Source organism: Rattus norvegicus, chromosome 3 (assembly GCF_021556685.1).
Source record: "Rattus norvegicus strain SHRSP/BbbUtx chromosome 3, alternate assembly SHRSP_T2T, whole genome shotgun sequence".
Classification (NCBI taxonomy): Eukaryota; Metazoa; Chordata; class Mammalia; order Rodentia; family Muridae; genus Rattus; species Rattus norvegicus.
The window spans coordinates 20210921-20228102 of NC_141536.1; positions in this window are offsets into that span (position 1 = coordinate 20210921).

The window sequence follows — 17182 nt, forward strand, 5'->3', positions numbered from 1 at the left end:
AGAGATGAAAATATCCCACAGATGCCATGTGGCCCTATGGTGCCAGCACTAGTGCAGGATAAAAGAAATGCCTTTATTATATATACTGCAACAGGTGGTAAAATGACATGTTGGGCAAGAATCCACTTGTAAATTAAAATTGTAATCCAAAGAGTTGAAAGAAAGTTTTATTTTCTATGTAAGAGCGTGCCGGTGCCATGTTGAATCACGTGATAACCCAAACACAGGAACCTTAAACAAAGGACTAGAAGGGGGTCTGCTCACAGACTCTAGGTCACCTGGGATGCTCCTATAAGAACTAGAAAATGAAAGCTGCCTGCTTCCTTAGCAGGTGTTGATTACGGACACTGATAAGTCTTACAAGATACTCATTTTCTTTCTAATGTGAGATCCACAGGAATTTTGGGTTAAAATCCTAGTTAGACAAGCTGACTGCTTCCTAATTCCAGGTGTCATTGGAAAGAGATTAAGTTTGTTTTTAGAAGAAGAGAGTAGAGTGTAACTGAATCACCAGAGATTTTCAGCCATAGTCAAAACTTAGAAAGGGAAAACTACTCACTGAATCCAAGTAGAGACTTGTGATATTTATAAGTTAATATGGTTATTAAAAAATAGAAGTCTGAACCCCAGGCACAGTGAATACAAACATGTATTATGGAAATTATTAATAAATAAAAAAATAAAAAATAAAAATCTGAGGCTCCAGGTAGAGAGGTTGACAGATCAATGTATTTTGGTTAAAGTTCTGGTTTGATAAGTTGCTTATTTCTTTTCTTTTAAGATTTATTGCTTTTCTCTTTATATGAATACACTGTAGCTGTCTTCAGACACACCAGAAGAAGGCATTGGATCCCATTACAGATGGTTGTGAGCCACCATGTGGTTGCTGGGAATTGAACTCAGGACCTCTGGAAGAGCAGCCAGTGATCTTAACCACTGAGCCTTCTCTCCAGCCCCAAGTTGCTTATTTCTTATTGGTATTGGAATTGATAGAAGGTGTTTAATTGGTTTTATAAATTATCCCGCTAAAGACTATATGGCTCAATGATGACAGCTGGTGAGGGTTCGTGATTGTTTTTGATATTTACCGCAACAGGAAGCTTGGATTCTCTTAAAGTGGGCTCCATGGGAACTTTGGGTTCATTTCCTGATCTGACAGACTAGAGAAGCCTAAACAGGCTCACACACTATTGTTTAGCTTACTTCTTGTTTTAAAACAGTTTAATCTTCATAATGGGCATGATTTTGAATTTTTTGGTTATATTATTGCTCTCTGAGAAACTGCAAGATACAAACTTTTCTGGTTACAGACTAAGGAACACAGTATTTTACGAGAAAGGTTTTGGTTGTTTTTTTTTTTCAAAATGGTGATTAGGCTCTGGACACCTTCCAGAGTCATAAGGATTAGATTTGATAGAGGGAGACTGCTTGAAGAACTAAATTTGAGAGAATCGAGCAAAAATATGTCTGAATTCTAAACATTTGTCTTGAGAATTATATTTTGGAGAACATTCCTACTTGGATTCCTCCTCTCTAGGACTTTCAGCTGGGTCCAATCAAGACAGACACCTCAGGCTACAGCATTTGTTCCATTTTTCCCTACCACCCCCCGCCAAGGATGTCTCAATGCCCATGTACAACTTGAAGAAGTTATTGAAGTGTCATTGCCCTGATCCCCTGGATTTTGGGGGACCTGAAAGTGGTTATTCTGAGGTGTTTTTATGATGAATTTAACAATGGTCATAATTTAACAGGGAGGTATTAGCTAGATTGATTTGTAAAGCCACAATTTCATTTGATAACTAAGCTACAATCATATCTTTACTTTAGTATAGAAATTATTCTTTACCAAATTTTAAAAGTATGAGGTTTGGACCCATTCCTTCTATTGATGTCATTATAAACTTCTGAGTTGATTAAACATATGAGTCAAGGGCTAAATAGCAAACTCATGTTTATTGATAGAGTGCTTTCAAGATAATATATTAGAATAGTCAATGGACACTAGTCCAGATTATCTTATATAGATAGATGGCTTTCAAAAACATCAGAAATCCACAAAATATGACATTTAAAGTTATTTATCTTTTGTTGAGACACATCTGCCCCTAACAGTTCCACTTTGGTGGATTTCATGAAGAAATTGAGTATTACTACCTTTAGGTGAGGTAGTACTTTGTGACTAGGTAGCCATTGGGCAGAAACTGACTATTTCATCTACAGACTAACACTGTCCAAAATGGGACACATGCATAAGAGTTGACTGATAATCTTTGCCCAGCCAGAATTATCAGCCCTTCAAGATTTCTACATCTCAAGGGTCTGTCAGTTGATCCTAGGCCAGAAGGCTGAAGACTTGCACTCACATGTATCTAGCAGAAGACTATGCTAGGGGAGATTTGTCTCTACAACCTGTCTCAGGTCTGGAAGCCGTGTTAGGCTTCTTCTGTTTATAGATATTTGGTCAGTCATTCACAGATTTATGATGGGGTTGAAGACTGATTATAGTCTCATAGCCGACTCAGGCTGTTATACTTTGAAAATACATATTATTGGATAGTTTTCAGAGAGTATACAAGCTAGCCAGGATATAACATATATTTTAATCCTTTCTTAAACTGGAATAGATAACTAAATGTTCTGTTTAACTGAAAATCTATCATCAGTGCTAGGATGGAGATACACACACACACACAGACACACACACACACACACACACACACACACACACACACACACATATATATATATATATGAAGGAACAGAACTGCCTAGGATTTTAAGATACATCATTTCTGTGGCAGTTTTACTTACCTAAACATTCAACATAAATTAAAAATACCAAATCATGTAAATAGTATCAGATCAGCCTGGAAATGGCTGTGCTGGCAGGAGGCTGGGTGAGAGTGAATGAGTGGATTCCTCATTCTGTTAGGGGGTGTTACCAACTCCATTAACATTTCCAAAGATCTAGGTATGAGTGTATCATTTTATTTAATTATTGCCACAAGGCAGGGCTATCCTGAGTGAGAGCAATATGAAGGGTGTGTGGGTCATAATAAAATGACCTGAAAGGACAGTGAATTGTAAAACATTCACACGGATATCATGTCTATTTTCAGGTAGAAAAATAGCCACTGGAGAGACATGCTTTAACACTTAAACTGCACTCCTGTCTTCCACACTCCACCCGTGCTGATGGGGAGGAGAGACAAAGGGCCTGCCAGCAAAATCAAGAAGAGCTGCCATTGGTAACAATGAGTGGCCCTTCCCCATGAATGTCCATCCCTTTCCTGGTGTGGTTTAGACACTGGCCGGAGCAGAGCACAAGAGCCCTGAAAGTATTAGGAGTACACGCCATCGGGAACTACAGGGATCTCTTGTGGGCAAAACCAGCAAGCTGGAGTACAAAAGTGAGCAGAGCAAGTGACCAACCAGAACACAATGGAGAAGGACAGACAAACTGCCACAAAAGAAAACAGGAAAAAACCACCAACAAAATCCTTAGCTGCTTACCCTCCAAAGGCCATGCTGTAAGGAGGGCAAAGTACTACACTGGGAAGCACATGGCAGAAAGAAAGACATGGATACAGGAATCACAGACCCCTGGAGTTTTGGATGCTCCAAGAGAAAATATAAAGCAAAAAAACAAAACGGCAACAAAAATGGAGTTTGTCTTGGAGGAACACTGGGAAACACCAGCACAAAGTAGATACTCTCCTCATCCCATAGCCTCATCATTCTACCCACACAGGTGACAATGACCATGGAGAAAGCAGAATGGCTGACATGCAAATGAGGCACAGGGCCCAGGTGTCACAAGCCTCCCACAGAATATACTCAAGCAAGCAAGTACAGAAAGCGGGAAGTTAAGTCCACAGTACATTTTGCTTTGTAATTGGTTTATTTTGTTAGGGTAACACAGTCATTATTTTACTATATTATCACAGCAACAATTCAGAGAATGCAGAACAATTCGTTCGTTAAAGCAAAATTTACTGCTTTGGGCAGTTGATATTATTGCTTTTTGTCTTCCTATAAACAGGCAATAAAGCATAAGATATTTAAAGCTAAATGTCCATGGTTACACTAGGGGATTCACTTTCCTGGTTTTAGCACAGAGAGTCATAACAGGCATGCACTTTTACTGAGATTTGTGTAGCAGGTTCAGTTTGTCATTACTTTCTGGAATTTTCACTGAAATATTTGACCTTACACAGTAAATGCGTAATAGCTGAAAGAAAAGTGGGTTCACAGAGACGCTACACAATCACAGCACGCTGGTCGTGCCTTCTTCACTTTCTTTACTAATGACTAAGGGAGCGTTTCCTTTAGATTTGTGAGTGCAGTTGGCTTCATATACTTTAGGGGGTAAACGTGCAGGGTTGTTATGAAATATTTCATTTCTTGTGTTTTCTTGGGTGTTGTTTGCCTCGACCATACATTTGTATGCCTTTTTGAAAGAAAAATGTATTCACTTTTATTTATTGTGGTGAATTGTTCTTTGGCTGACTTTTGTCTGCGGTCCCTCTGCATGCAGTTCTCTCTGGCCAGATGAGGACACCAGATACCCTGTTATAGATGATTGTGAAGCACCAGATAGGTCCTCTGAGTGAGCAGCAGATTTTGACTTGGGTTCTGTTGTTTATGGTCTTGAGTTTCCCTCTCCCCAACTGTTTATCTCTGGTGTTAACTGTCATGAGTGTCTCTGACTGGATCGGCCTCATTGGAGGAATGTAGAGGTCTGTGAGCTGGGTGACAGCTGGTCTCCTGGGAGTCAGGTAGTACTGTCTCTATTTAGGGTGGTTCTCATGTGTCTCTGGTTACAGCAGGCCTCCAGAGCACCTGGAGTACAAACCCACAGGCCTAAGAGAATTTTGAGAGAGTCTGTACTGTTATTTTCTATCTCTCCTTCACATTTCCTACATCTTTAATAGAGTACAGAGTTGGAAACTATGAATTCCAGTTCCTAGGTGCCTCTCAAATCAAGAGTATGCATGTGACTAAGTTCTAGCCACCAACATATGAACAGAGACCATGGGCAAAATGTCTACAATATTCTTCTTTATGTTTTCCCTCCCTGGTACTGAGGATAAAATTCCTATATTCTTAAAGATAGTTGCTTAGTTCATCATCAAGAATATATGTGTAAAGTGTCAACATCTGGTGTTGGGAATTGTTTTATTTTGGCTCCCAAAAAAACTGTCCTACCAGACCTAAGGATCCCTGAGGCTTCAACTGATAATAAAGCATTTCCATGTAGACAATGGCTGGGCAGAAAGACAGAAAGACAAGGCAAGGGATTGGGAATGAGGGGAGGATGAAGAGAATCAATATGATCCAGTTAGAAGGATCAGATCTAAGAGCTACAGGAGAGATAGCAGCCTACAATGTAGGTGGAAGGGAATAGGACCCTATTTGGGGAGTGGGGTGTTTCCCAAAAGTAACAGGGCAGCAAAGATAAAACATGGATTTAAAAGGTGTTAAACCTGGGATACTGGATGGAATGGAGATGTATGGTAGCTGTCAGGAGGATTAGAAATGTCCAGACATTCAGTTTGTGTGTGTGCGTCTATGTGTCTTTCATAGAACTCTTTGGCAGGTGCCAAGGCTACACTATGGAGCCAAAGCTGTTTAATTAATTCACCACTGCAGTCCGATACATTGAGGTCCCAAGTGAGGGTTGCATTAACCTGGACACTGGGGGTACACAGTCCAGTCCACCAATGCACAGTTTATTCAGTTTCAACTTCTCTTAAAGTCAAATCAGGATAAAAGTTTCCCACTGTTTCTAGTTCTCACCAGAAGCTGTTTTCCTAGCAATAGCATATCTTGGGTCAAAGAGACCCAAAACTCCTTGCAGACTGAGAAATCTGTCAGCAGTCCAACTCTTAGATGTGTTAGAGGTGTTGCTGTGTAATTAAAAAGCTATAAAAAAAGTTACTTTCTCATGAGACAATGATCATGAAGGCCACGTCCTCAGGTTTACAGCTTACTTGGCAGACAGAGCACCAGGATCCTCTGCATCAGGAAGTGTGCCTCCTCCTTGGTATCTCAGTATGCTGAGAGTGACCATCCTAGGATGCCCTGCAGCTGGCAAACTAGGAGCCGTCCCCTCATGCCACTTCTCTACAGTGAAGTAAAATAGTGTCAAGTTCCACTTAAACCTTGAGTGTGACCAAGCAAGACTAAGCCAGAAAGCAACATTCTGGTTCACTTTTACACTAGACTCAAGTACAATCATATACAATACACACATCAATCACAGACAATTTTTTGTCTTCTCCTGCTCACAGGGAAAGCCAGGGAACCAGAAACTCAGATGATAAACTTTAGTCCAAACAAAAGAAGGCAATTAAAAGAACAACAACGTTAAAGAAACCTGGTTTGGTGGTACACACTTGTGTTGGGGAGACAGAGTCTTCATGTCCTCAGTAGCTAGCAAACCGAGGTGACCTGTCCCATTCTAAGCCAATGAAAAGTCCTATTTTATAAAAATGGCGGATGGCACCTGAAGAGTAACACCCAAGGTTGTCCTCTGGCCTCCACACATGCAAGCTCATATATGCAGAGCCACAGGACCAAACTAGCCTGTAAAAGGTTTTTCATGAGCCAGGAAGATAGCTCAATGGGTAAAGGTTCTTGTGTGGCCAAGTTTGATGTAATCAGTTCAATACCTGGGACCTATACAGAAACCTGACTCTTACCAGATGGCCCTGACCTCCATGTTTTGAGGTTTGGTCTGTTGCTCTGTATTGTAATGGTACCTGCAGGCCCCCAAGGCCTGATTGTGCCAGAGGCAATAGAGTCCACATGTAGACCCAAGTGATGCTATGTGACCTTGTCTCCAAATTATTTCTGAAAGGTGAATAAAGATGCCAACAGTCAACAGCTGGGCAGAAGACACACAGGTAGGGTTCAGCATCCCAGGACTTCTGGCATCAGACAAGAACCACGAGTGGGAAAGAAGGTGAAGGGAGTAGGAAGCCACCACGGATCAGGTGAGTTGGTTAATTGGAGTTAAGAGCAACCGAGATGAAACACAGCAAATTATATAGTGGGATTTTTGACTGGGAAACAGACATAACAGCCAGAGGATCCTTATATGCCCAACTCCTGTGCTGATTAAGGCTTAATGTAAATATAAAGCTTGTGGGTGTCTTTTACCTGGGAACAAAATGGTCAGAGGGCGGGGAGAAACCCTGGGTTGGGATTAAATAATTTCTACAACATCCACACACACAACTCCTGCCCCCCACACACAAATAATAAATGTATTTTTCCACCAAAATACAGCAAAGATACCTGATCCACTATGTTCATTGCAACCTTGTTTATAATAGCCAGAAGTTGGAAAGAACCCAGATGACCTTCAACAGAGCAATGGATTAAAAAAAAATGTGGTACATCTACACAGTGGAGTACTACTCAGCTTTCAAAAACAATGACTTCATGAAATTCATAGGCAAATGGAATGAACTAGAAAATATCATCCTGAGTGAGGTAACCCAATCATAGAAAAACACACTTGGTATGCACTCATTGATAAGTGGATATTACCCCCAAAGCTCAAACTACCCAAGATGCAATCCACAGACCACAGGAAGCTCAAGTAGAAGGATGACCAAAATGCAGCTGTTCCCACTCCTTCTTAAAAGGAGAAAAAATATCCATAGGAGGGGATATGGAAGCAAAGTTTAGAGCAGCAACTGAAGGAACGGCCATTCAGAGCCCACCCCACATGTGGTCCATATATATATATAAAGCCACCAAAACTAAATAAGATTGATGAAGCAAAATGAAAATACATGCTGAAAGGGACCAGATATAGATCTCTCCTGAGATACACATCCAGAGCATGTTCAGTACAGAGGTTAACGCTAGCAGCAAACCACTGAACTGAGAACAGGACCCCCTTTGGGGGAATTAGAGGAAGTATTGAAAGAGTTGAAGGTGCTTGCGAGCCCATAAGAACAACAATGCCAACCAACCAGAGCTTCCAGGGACTAAAACCACTACAGAAACACTATACATGGACTGACTCAGGTCTCCAACTGCATGTGTAGCAGAGAATAGCTTTGTTGGGGCACCAGTAGAAGGGGAAGCCCTCGGTCCTGCCAGGGTTGGACCCTCAGTGCAGAGGAATATGGGGGGCAGTAAGGGGAATGCACGGGAGAATACCTGTATGGGGGAGGGGGAGGGGATGGGAGGGCTTATGGACAGGAAACCCGGAAAGGAGGTAACATTTGAAATGTAAGTAAAGAAATATATCTAATAAAAAATTGGGAAAAATGTAATTTTCTTTTTTTTTGTTTTTTTTTATTTTTTTTTTTATTAACTTGAGTATTTCTTATATACATTTCGAGTGTTATTCCCTTTCCCGGTTTCCGGGCAAACATCCCCCTCCCCCCTCTCCTTCCTTATGGGTGTTCCCCTCCCAACCCTCCCCCCATTGCCGCCCTCCCCCCACCAGTCTAGTTCACTGGGGGTTCAGTCTTAGCAGGACCCAGGGCTTCCCCTTCCACTGGTGCTCTTACTAGGATATTCATTGCTACCTATGGGGTCAGAGTCCAGAGTCAGTCCATGTATAGTCCTTAGGTAGTGGCTTAGTCCCTGGAAGCTCTGGTTGCTTGGCATTGTTGTACTTTTGGGGTCTCGAGCCCCTTCAAGCTCTTCCAGTTCTTTCTCTGATTCCTTCAACGGGGGACCTATTCTCAGTTCAGTGGTTTGCTGCTGGCATTCGCCTCTGTATTTGCTGTATTCTGGCTGTGTCTCTCAGGAGCGATCTACATCCGGCTCCTGTCGGTCTGCACTTCTTTGCTTCATCCATCTTGTCTAATTGGGTGGCTATATATGTATGGGCCACATGTGGGGCAGGTTCTGAATGGGTGTTCCTTCAGTCTCTGTTTTAATCTTTGCCTCTCCGTTCCCTGCCAAGGGTATTCTTTTTCCTCATTTAAAGAAGGAGTGAAGCATTCACATTTTGATCATCCGTCTTGAGTTTCGTTTGTTCTAGGGATCTAGGGTAATTCAAGCATTTGGGCTAATAGACACTTATCAATGAGTGCATACCATGTATGTCTTTCTGTGATTGGGTTAGCTCACTCAGGATGATATTTTCCAGTTCCAACCATTTGCCTACGAATTTCATAAACTCGTTGTTTTTGATAGCTGAGTAATATTCCATTGTGTAGATGTACCACATTTTCTGTATCCATTCCTCTGTTGAAGGGCATCTGGGTTCTTTCCAGCTTCTGGCTATTATAAATAAGGCTGCAATGAACATAGTGGAGCACGTGTCTTTTTTATATGTTGGGGCATCTTTTGGGTATATGCCCAAGAGAGGTATAGCTGGATCCTCAGGCAGTTCAATGTCCAATTTTCTGAGGAACCTCCAGACTGATTTCCAGAATGGTTTTACCAGTCTACAATCCCACCAACAATGGAGGAGTGTTCCTCTTTCTCCGCATCCTCGCCAGCATCTGCTGTCACCTGAGTTTTTGATCTTAGCCATTCTCACTGGTGTGAGGTGAAATCTCAGGGTTGTTTTGATTTGCATTTCCCTTATGACTAAAGATGTTGAACATTTCTTTAGGTGTTTCTCAGCCATTCGGCATTCCTCAGCTGTGAATTCTTTGTTTAGCTCTGAACCCCATTTTTAATAGGGTTATTTGTTTCCCTGCGGTCTAACTTCTTGAGTTCTTTGTATATTTTGGATATAAGGCCTCTATCTGTTGTAGGATTGGTAAAGATCTTTTCCCAATCTGTTGGTTGCCGTTTTGTCCTAACCACAGTGTCCTTTGCCTTACAGAAGCTTTGCAGTTTTATGAGATCCCATTTGTCGATTCTTGATCTTAGAGCATAAGCCATTGGTGTTTTGTTCAGGAAATTTTTTCCAGTGCCCATGTGTTCCAGATGCTTCCCTAGTTTTTCTTCTATTAGTTTGAGTGTGTCTGGTTTGATGTGAAGGTCCTTTATCCACTTGGACTTAAGCTTTGTACAGGGTGATAAGCATGGATCGATCTGCATTCTTCTACATGTTGCCCTCCAGTTGAACCAGCACCATTTGCTGAAAATGCTATCTTTTTTCCATTGGATGGTTTTGGCTCCTTTGTCAAAAATCAAGTGACCATAGGTGTGTGGGTTCATTTCTGGGTCTTCAATTCTATTCCATTGGTCTATCTGTCTGTCTCTGTACCAATACCATGCAGTTTTTATCACTATTGCTCTGTAATACTGCTTGAGTTCAGGGATAGTGATTCCCCCTGAAGTCCTTTTATTGTTGAGGATAGCTTTAGCTATCCTGGGTTTTTTGTTATTCCAGATGAATTTGCAAATTGTTCTGTCTAACTCTTTGAAGAATTGGATTGGTATTTTGATGGGGATTGCATTGAATCTGTAGATTGCTTTTGGTAAAATGGCCATTTTTACTATATTAATCCTGCCAATCCATGAGCATGGGAGATCTTTCCATCTTCTGAGGTCTTCTTCAATTTCTTTCCTCAGTGTCTTGAAGTTCTTATTGTACAGATCTTTTACTTGCTTGGTTAAAGTCACACCGAGGTACTTTATATTATTTGGGTCTATTATGAAGGGTGTCGTTTCCCTAATTTCTTTCTCAGCTTGTTTCTCTTTTGTATAGAGGAAGGCAACTGATTTATTTGAGTTAATTTTATACCCAGCCACTTTGCTGAAGTTGTTTATCAGCTTTAGTAGTTCTCTGGTGGAACTTTTGGGATCGCTTAAATATACTATCATGTCATCTGCAAATAGTGATATTTTGACCTCTTCTTTTCCGATCTGTATCCCTTTGATCTCCTTTTGTTGTCTGATTGCTCTGGCTAGAACTTCAAGAACTATATTGAATAAGTAGGGAGAGAGTGGGCAGCCTTGTCTACTCCCTGATTTTAGTGGGATTGCTTCAAGTTTCTCTCCATTTAGTTTAATGTTAGCAACTGGTTTGCTGTATATGGCTTTTACTATGTTTAGGTATGGGCCTTGAATTCCTATTCTTTCCAGGACTTTTATCATGAAGGGGTGTTGAATTTTATCAAATGCTTTCTCAACATCTAATGAAATGATCATGTGGTTCTGTTCTTTCAGTTTGTTTATATAATGGATCACGTTGATGGTTTTCCGTATATTAAACCATCCCTGCATGCCTGGGATGAAGCCTACTTGATCATGGTGGATGATTGTTTTGATGTGCTCTTGAATTCGGTTTGCCAGAATTTTATTGAGTATTTTTGCGTCGATATTCATAAGGGAAATTGGTCTGAAGTTCTCTTTCTTTGTTGTGTCTTTGTGTGGTTTAGGTATAAGAGTAATTGTGGCTTCGTAGAAGGAATTCGGTAGGGCTCCATCTGTTTCAATTTTGTGGAATAGTTTGGATAATATTGGTATGAGGTCTTCTATGAAGGTTTGATAGAATTCTGCACTAAACCCGTCTGGACCTGGACTCTTTTTGGTTGGGAGACCTTTAATGACTGCTTCTATTTCCTTAGGAGTTATGGGGTTGTTTAACTGGTTTATCTGTTCCTGATTTAACTTCGATACCTGGTATCTGTCTAGGAAATTGTCCATTTCCTGAAGATTTTCAAATTTTGTTGAATATAGGTTTTTATAGTAAGATCTGATGATTTTTTGAATTTCCTCTGAATCTGTAGTTATGTCTCCCTTTTCATTTCTGATTTTGTTAATTTGGACGTACTCTCTGTGTCCTCTCGTTAGTCTGGCTAAGGGTTTATCTATCTTGTTGATTTTCTCAAAGAACCAACTTTTGGTTCTGTTGATTCTTTCTATGGTCCTTTTTGTTTCTACTTGGTTGATTTCAGCTCTGAGTTTGATTATTTCCTGCCTTCTGCTCCTCCTGGGTGTATTTGCTTCTTTTTGTTCTAGAGCTTTTAGGTGTGCTGTCAAGCTGCTGACATATGCTCTTTCCTGTTTCTTTCTGCAGGCACTCAGCGCTATGAGTTTTCCTCTTAGCACAGCTTTCATTGTGTCCCATAAGTTTGAGTATGTTGTATCTTCATTTTCATTAAATTCTAAAAAGTTTTTAATTTCTTTCTTTATTTCTTCCTTGACCAGGTTATCATTGAGTAGAGCATTGTTCAATTTCCACGTATATGTGGGCATTCTTCCCTTATTGTTATTGAAGACCAGTTTTAGGCCGTGGTGGTCCGATAGCACGCATGGGATTATTTCTATCTTTCTGTACCTGTTGAGGCCCGTTTTTTGACCAATTATATGGTCAATTTTGGAGAAAGTACCATGAGGAGCTGAGAAGAAGGTATATCCTTTTGCTTTAGGATAGAATGTTCTATAAATATCCGTTAAGTCCATTTGGCTCATGACTTCTCTTAGTCTGTCGACATCACTGTTTAATTTCTGTTTCCATGATCTGTCCATTGATGAGAGTGGGGTGTTGAAATCTCCCACTATTATTGTGTGAGGTGCAATGTGTGTTTTGAGCTTTAGTAAGGTTTCTTTTTCGTATGTAGGTGCCTTTGTATTTGGGGCATAGATATTTAGGATTGAGAGTTCATCTTGGTGGATTTTTCCTTTGATGAATATGAAGTGTCCTTCCTTATCTTTTTTGATGACTTTTAATTGGAAATTGATTTTATTTGATATTAGAATGGCTACTCCAGCTTGCTTCTTCTGACCATTTGCTTGGAAAGTTGTTTTCCAGCCTTTCACTCTGAGGTAGTGTCTGTCTTTGTCTCTGAGGTGTGTTTCCTGTAGGCAGCAGAATGCAGGGTCCTCGTTGCGTATCCAGTTTGTTAATCTATGTCTTTTTATTGGGGAGTTGAGGCCATTGATATTGAGAGATATTAAGGAATAGTGATTATTGTTTCCCTTTATATTCATATTTGGATGTGAGGTTATGTTTGTGTGCTTTCATTCTCTTTGTTTTGTTGCCAAGACGATTAGTTTCTTGCTTCTTCTAGGGTATAGCTTGCCTCCTTATGTTGGGGTTTACCATTTATTATCCTTTGTAGTGCTGGATTTGTAGAAACATATTGTGTAAATTTGGTTTTGTCATGGAATATCTTGGTTTCTCCATCAATGTTAATTGAGAGTTTTGCTGGATACAGTAACCTGGGCTGGCATTTGTGTTCTCTTAGGGTCTGTAGGACATCAGTCCAGGATCTTCTGGCCTTCATAGTTTCTGGCGAGAAGTCTGGTGTGATTCTGATAGGTCTCCCTTTATATGTTACTTGACTTTTTTCCCTTACTGCTTTTAATATTCTTTCTTTATTTTGTGCGTTTGGTGTTTTGACAATTATGTGACGGGAGGTGTTTCTTTTCTGGTCCAATCTATTTGGAGTTCTGTAGGCTTCTTGTATGTCTATGGGTATCACTTTTTTTAGGTTAGGGAAGTTTTCTTCTATGATTTTGTTGAAGATATTTACTGGTCCTTTGAGCTGGGAGTCTTCACTCTCTTCTATACCTATTATCCTTAGGTTTGATCTTCTCATTGAGTCCTGGATTTCCTGTATGTTTTGGACCAGTAGCTTTTTCCGCTTTACATTATCTTTGACAGTTGAGTCAATGATTTCTATGGAATCTTCTGCTCCTGAGATTCTCTCTTCCATCTCTTGTATTCTGTTGGTGAAGCTTGTATCTACAGCTCCTTGTCTCTTCTTTTGGTTTTCTATATCCAGGGTTGTTTCCATGTGTTCTTTCTTGATTGCTTCTATTTCCATTTTTAATTCCTTCAACTGTTTGATTGTGTTTTCCTGGAATTCTTTCAGGGATTTTTGCGATTCCTCTCTGTAGGCTTCTACTTGTTTATTAATGTTTTCCTGTGTTTCCCTAAGTGTGTTCATGTCTTTCTTGAATTCCTCCAGCATCATGATCAAATATGATTTTGAAACTAGATCTTGCTTTTCTGGTGTGTTTGGAAATTCCATGTTTGTTTTGGTGGGGGAATTGGGCTCCGATGATTCCAAGTAGTCTTGGTTTCTGTTGCTTGGGTTCCTGCGCTTGCCTCTCGCCATCAGATTATCTCTAGTGTTACTTTGTTCTGCTATTTCTGACAGTGGCTAGACTGTCCTATAAGCCTGTGTGCCAGGAGTGCTGTAGACCTGTTTTCCTCTCTTTCAGTCAGTTATGGGGACAGAGTGTTCTGCTTTCGGGCGTGTAGTTTTTCCTCTGTACAGGTCTTCAGCTGTTCCTGTGGGCCTGTGTCTTGAGTTCACCAGGCAGCTTTCTTGCAGCAGAAAATTTGGTCTTACCTGTGGTCCCGAGGCTCACGTTCGCTCGTGGGGTGCTGCCCAGGGGCTCTCTGCAGCGGCAGCAACCAGGAAGACCTGTGCCGCCCCTTCCGGGAGCTTCAGTGCACCAGGGTTCCAGATGGTCTTTGGCTTTTTCCTCTGGCGTCCGAGATGTGTGTGCAGGGAGCAGTCTCTTCTGGTTTCCCAGGCTTGTCTGCCTCTCTGAAGGTTTAGCTCTCCCTCCCACGGGATTTGGGTGCAGAGAACTGTTTATCCGGTCTGTTTCCTTCAGGGGCCAGCGGTGTCTCAGGCAGGTGTCCTGCCGCTCCTGGGCCCTCCCCCACGGGAGCCCAGAGGCCTTATACAGTTTCCTCTTGGGCCAGGGATGTGGGCAGGGGTGAGCAGTGTTGGTGGTCTCTTCTGCTCTGCAGCCTCAGGAGTGCCCACCTGACCAGGCGGTTGGGTCTCTCTCTCACCGGGTCTGGGAGCAGAGAGCTGCTGCGGGCCGGGATCCGCGGGTCAAAAAATGTAATTTTCAAAAGGAGGTTAAGCAACTTGTCATCAGCCATGAGGATCCAAGTTCTATCCCATGTGGTCAGAGGAAGACCTCCCCATTCATTGTCCTCTGACCTCCATATATGTGCATTGACACATATAGACATATGCACACAGAATACACTAATGTATTAATTAATTAATTAATTAAAGCTTTTTCAAATCATCTGTTCTTGGCCCCAGCTCACTTCTGTCTTTGGCTTACACAGCTCGCTTCCCCACATCTGCCTTGCCTCTCATGCCTGTCATGCTTGCATGTGTGTTTCTCCTCTCTTAGTGTTGATGTTTAAATCTATATTCACCTCTTTATAAACTACAGCTCTGGTGACTAGACACATGGTTTCCTGGGTAAAAGAACTTGCTGTGTGATCATGAGGCCTGGAGTCCAAATCCCAGCATCCTGCAAACACCAGTCATGCAGCTGCCAGGAATCAGACAACATCCTCTTAGGCAGAAATAATGTAATACTGCCAGTAATTTGGGGGAACACACACTTACAAATATATGGCAAAAATGCAAAACTTTGTCCTTTTAAAATGTAGCTCACAAAAGAGTTAGGACCTGGGCCATGAATCAAAGGGAAGTAAAAATCCTGGTTCCTTTTATACCATGTGAGCCAACCAAGTACTGTTATCTCTGCAAACCTGCTCCTTTCTCAGTTCACCAGATTTAAATAGTGCTTTGGAATATTAAATGGGAAATGACTTAGCAAAGAGTCCTGGAGCATAGGCCATACACAGGAATTTACCAATTATTATTAAATTTTGGAACAAATGTTAAAAAAACAAGTAGTGTTTCATGTTCATTTTTAAGTGTCAGGCACAAGGCTTACAATCCTATGACTTAAGGTTGAGACTGATATATAAAAGGAATTACAAAATGCCATTTGCCAAGGACAAATGCTCAGTAAAAATACACTCCAACTTGAGAACCAAAATACAACATGTACGAAAAACTCCGTGTACAAAATGGCACAAAACATCACAGTAAAGATAATAGGACACCTCTCCTTCCTGAACTCTACAAGAAACAAACTACTCTGAGATCTTCTAGGATTTTCCTGTCTGGGCAAAGGAAGCCCGGTCATCACCACAGTCGTATTTCCAGTTGAACATCAAAGCAAAACCTAGGAAAGGCATCTGTAGCTTTCTCGTTCTCAGCAAATCATTTTTATTTTATTCTAGATGTACCGAGAAACTACTTAGAAAGTCAAACAAATTTTGCTAGGCAACAAAATTTCACTTAAAAATATAAAAATGAATTCTATTTTATCTTTGGACAACAATAAAAAATGGTGTCAGAAGACAAGCAATGGTAACACACCTTTAACCCCAGGACTGTGGAGACAGAGGTAAGTAGGCAGATCACTTGACTTTGAAACCAGCCTGATCTATAGGCTGCTCAGGAAAAACCCAGCCACCAATCCACCAATGGAGAGAGAGAGAGAGAGAGAGAGAGAGAGAGAGAGAGAGAGAGAGAGGGAGGAAGGAAGGGAGGGAGGGAGAGAGAGAGAAAGAGAGAGAGAAAGAGAGAGGAAGGAAGGAAGGAAGGGAGAGAGAAAGAAAAAGAAAGAAAGAAAGAAAGAAAGAATGAAAGAAAGAAAGAAAGAAAGAAAGAGAGAGAGAAGAAACAATTTTATTTTAAAAGTTTGGATTATTTGTTTATATGTTTCTTTGTTCATTTTTAAGGGGGAGGGAGATGCTCAATAAGTCCCTGCTCTGCAAGCATGAGGACCTAGGTTCAGATCCTTATCTACATTCACTCTGGTACAGTGCTGCACATTTCTTTCTAACCCCAACACTTTATCTGACAAGAGACAGATGTTTGGAGGCAGCCATTCCAGCCAAAATGGGAAGCTCCAGGTTCAGGGAGAAATTTTGACTCAAAAATTAGGTAGAGAGCAATTGGAAGACACTGACATAGACTCTGGCCTCTGCACAAAGCATAGAAAACTCAGACCTTTAGATCTTTAACATGTATTGACTCAAGTACTCACTGTAATGCTGTGGTGTAGGTAATACTGTAGTCATCTTAGACAGCTGAATAAAATGAAGACCAGAAGTCATTAAACTGCCCAGGGTCATGCAATCAGTAAATGGTAGCAGGCAGGATCTAGACTTGAGATGTCAAAAGGTCAAATCAGCTATAGCATTCCCTTAGAATTTTTTACAAAGAGCCTATTAGGTACCAGGCACAGTTCTAAGTACCAAGGATAAATTTATGAACAAATCAAAAGTGATCTCTACCCTGTAGTTAGAAAGAGAGAGTCAAAGAGTGCAATGGGAATAATTAACAAGTGGGAAGTGTATCTGATAACAAATACAAAAGAGTAAAAGAAAAAATAGTTAATACCAAAAAGAAGAGTCAAACAACAGTGAGAGACAGATTTGCTCCTATTTCAGGAAAGA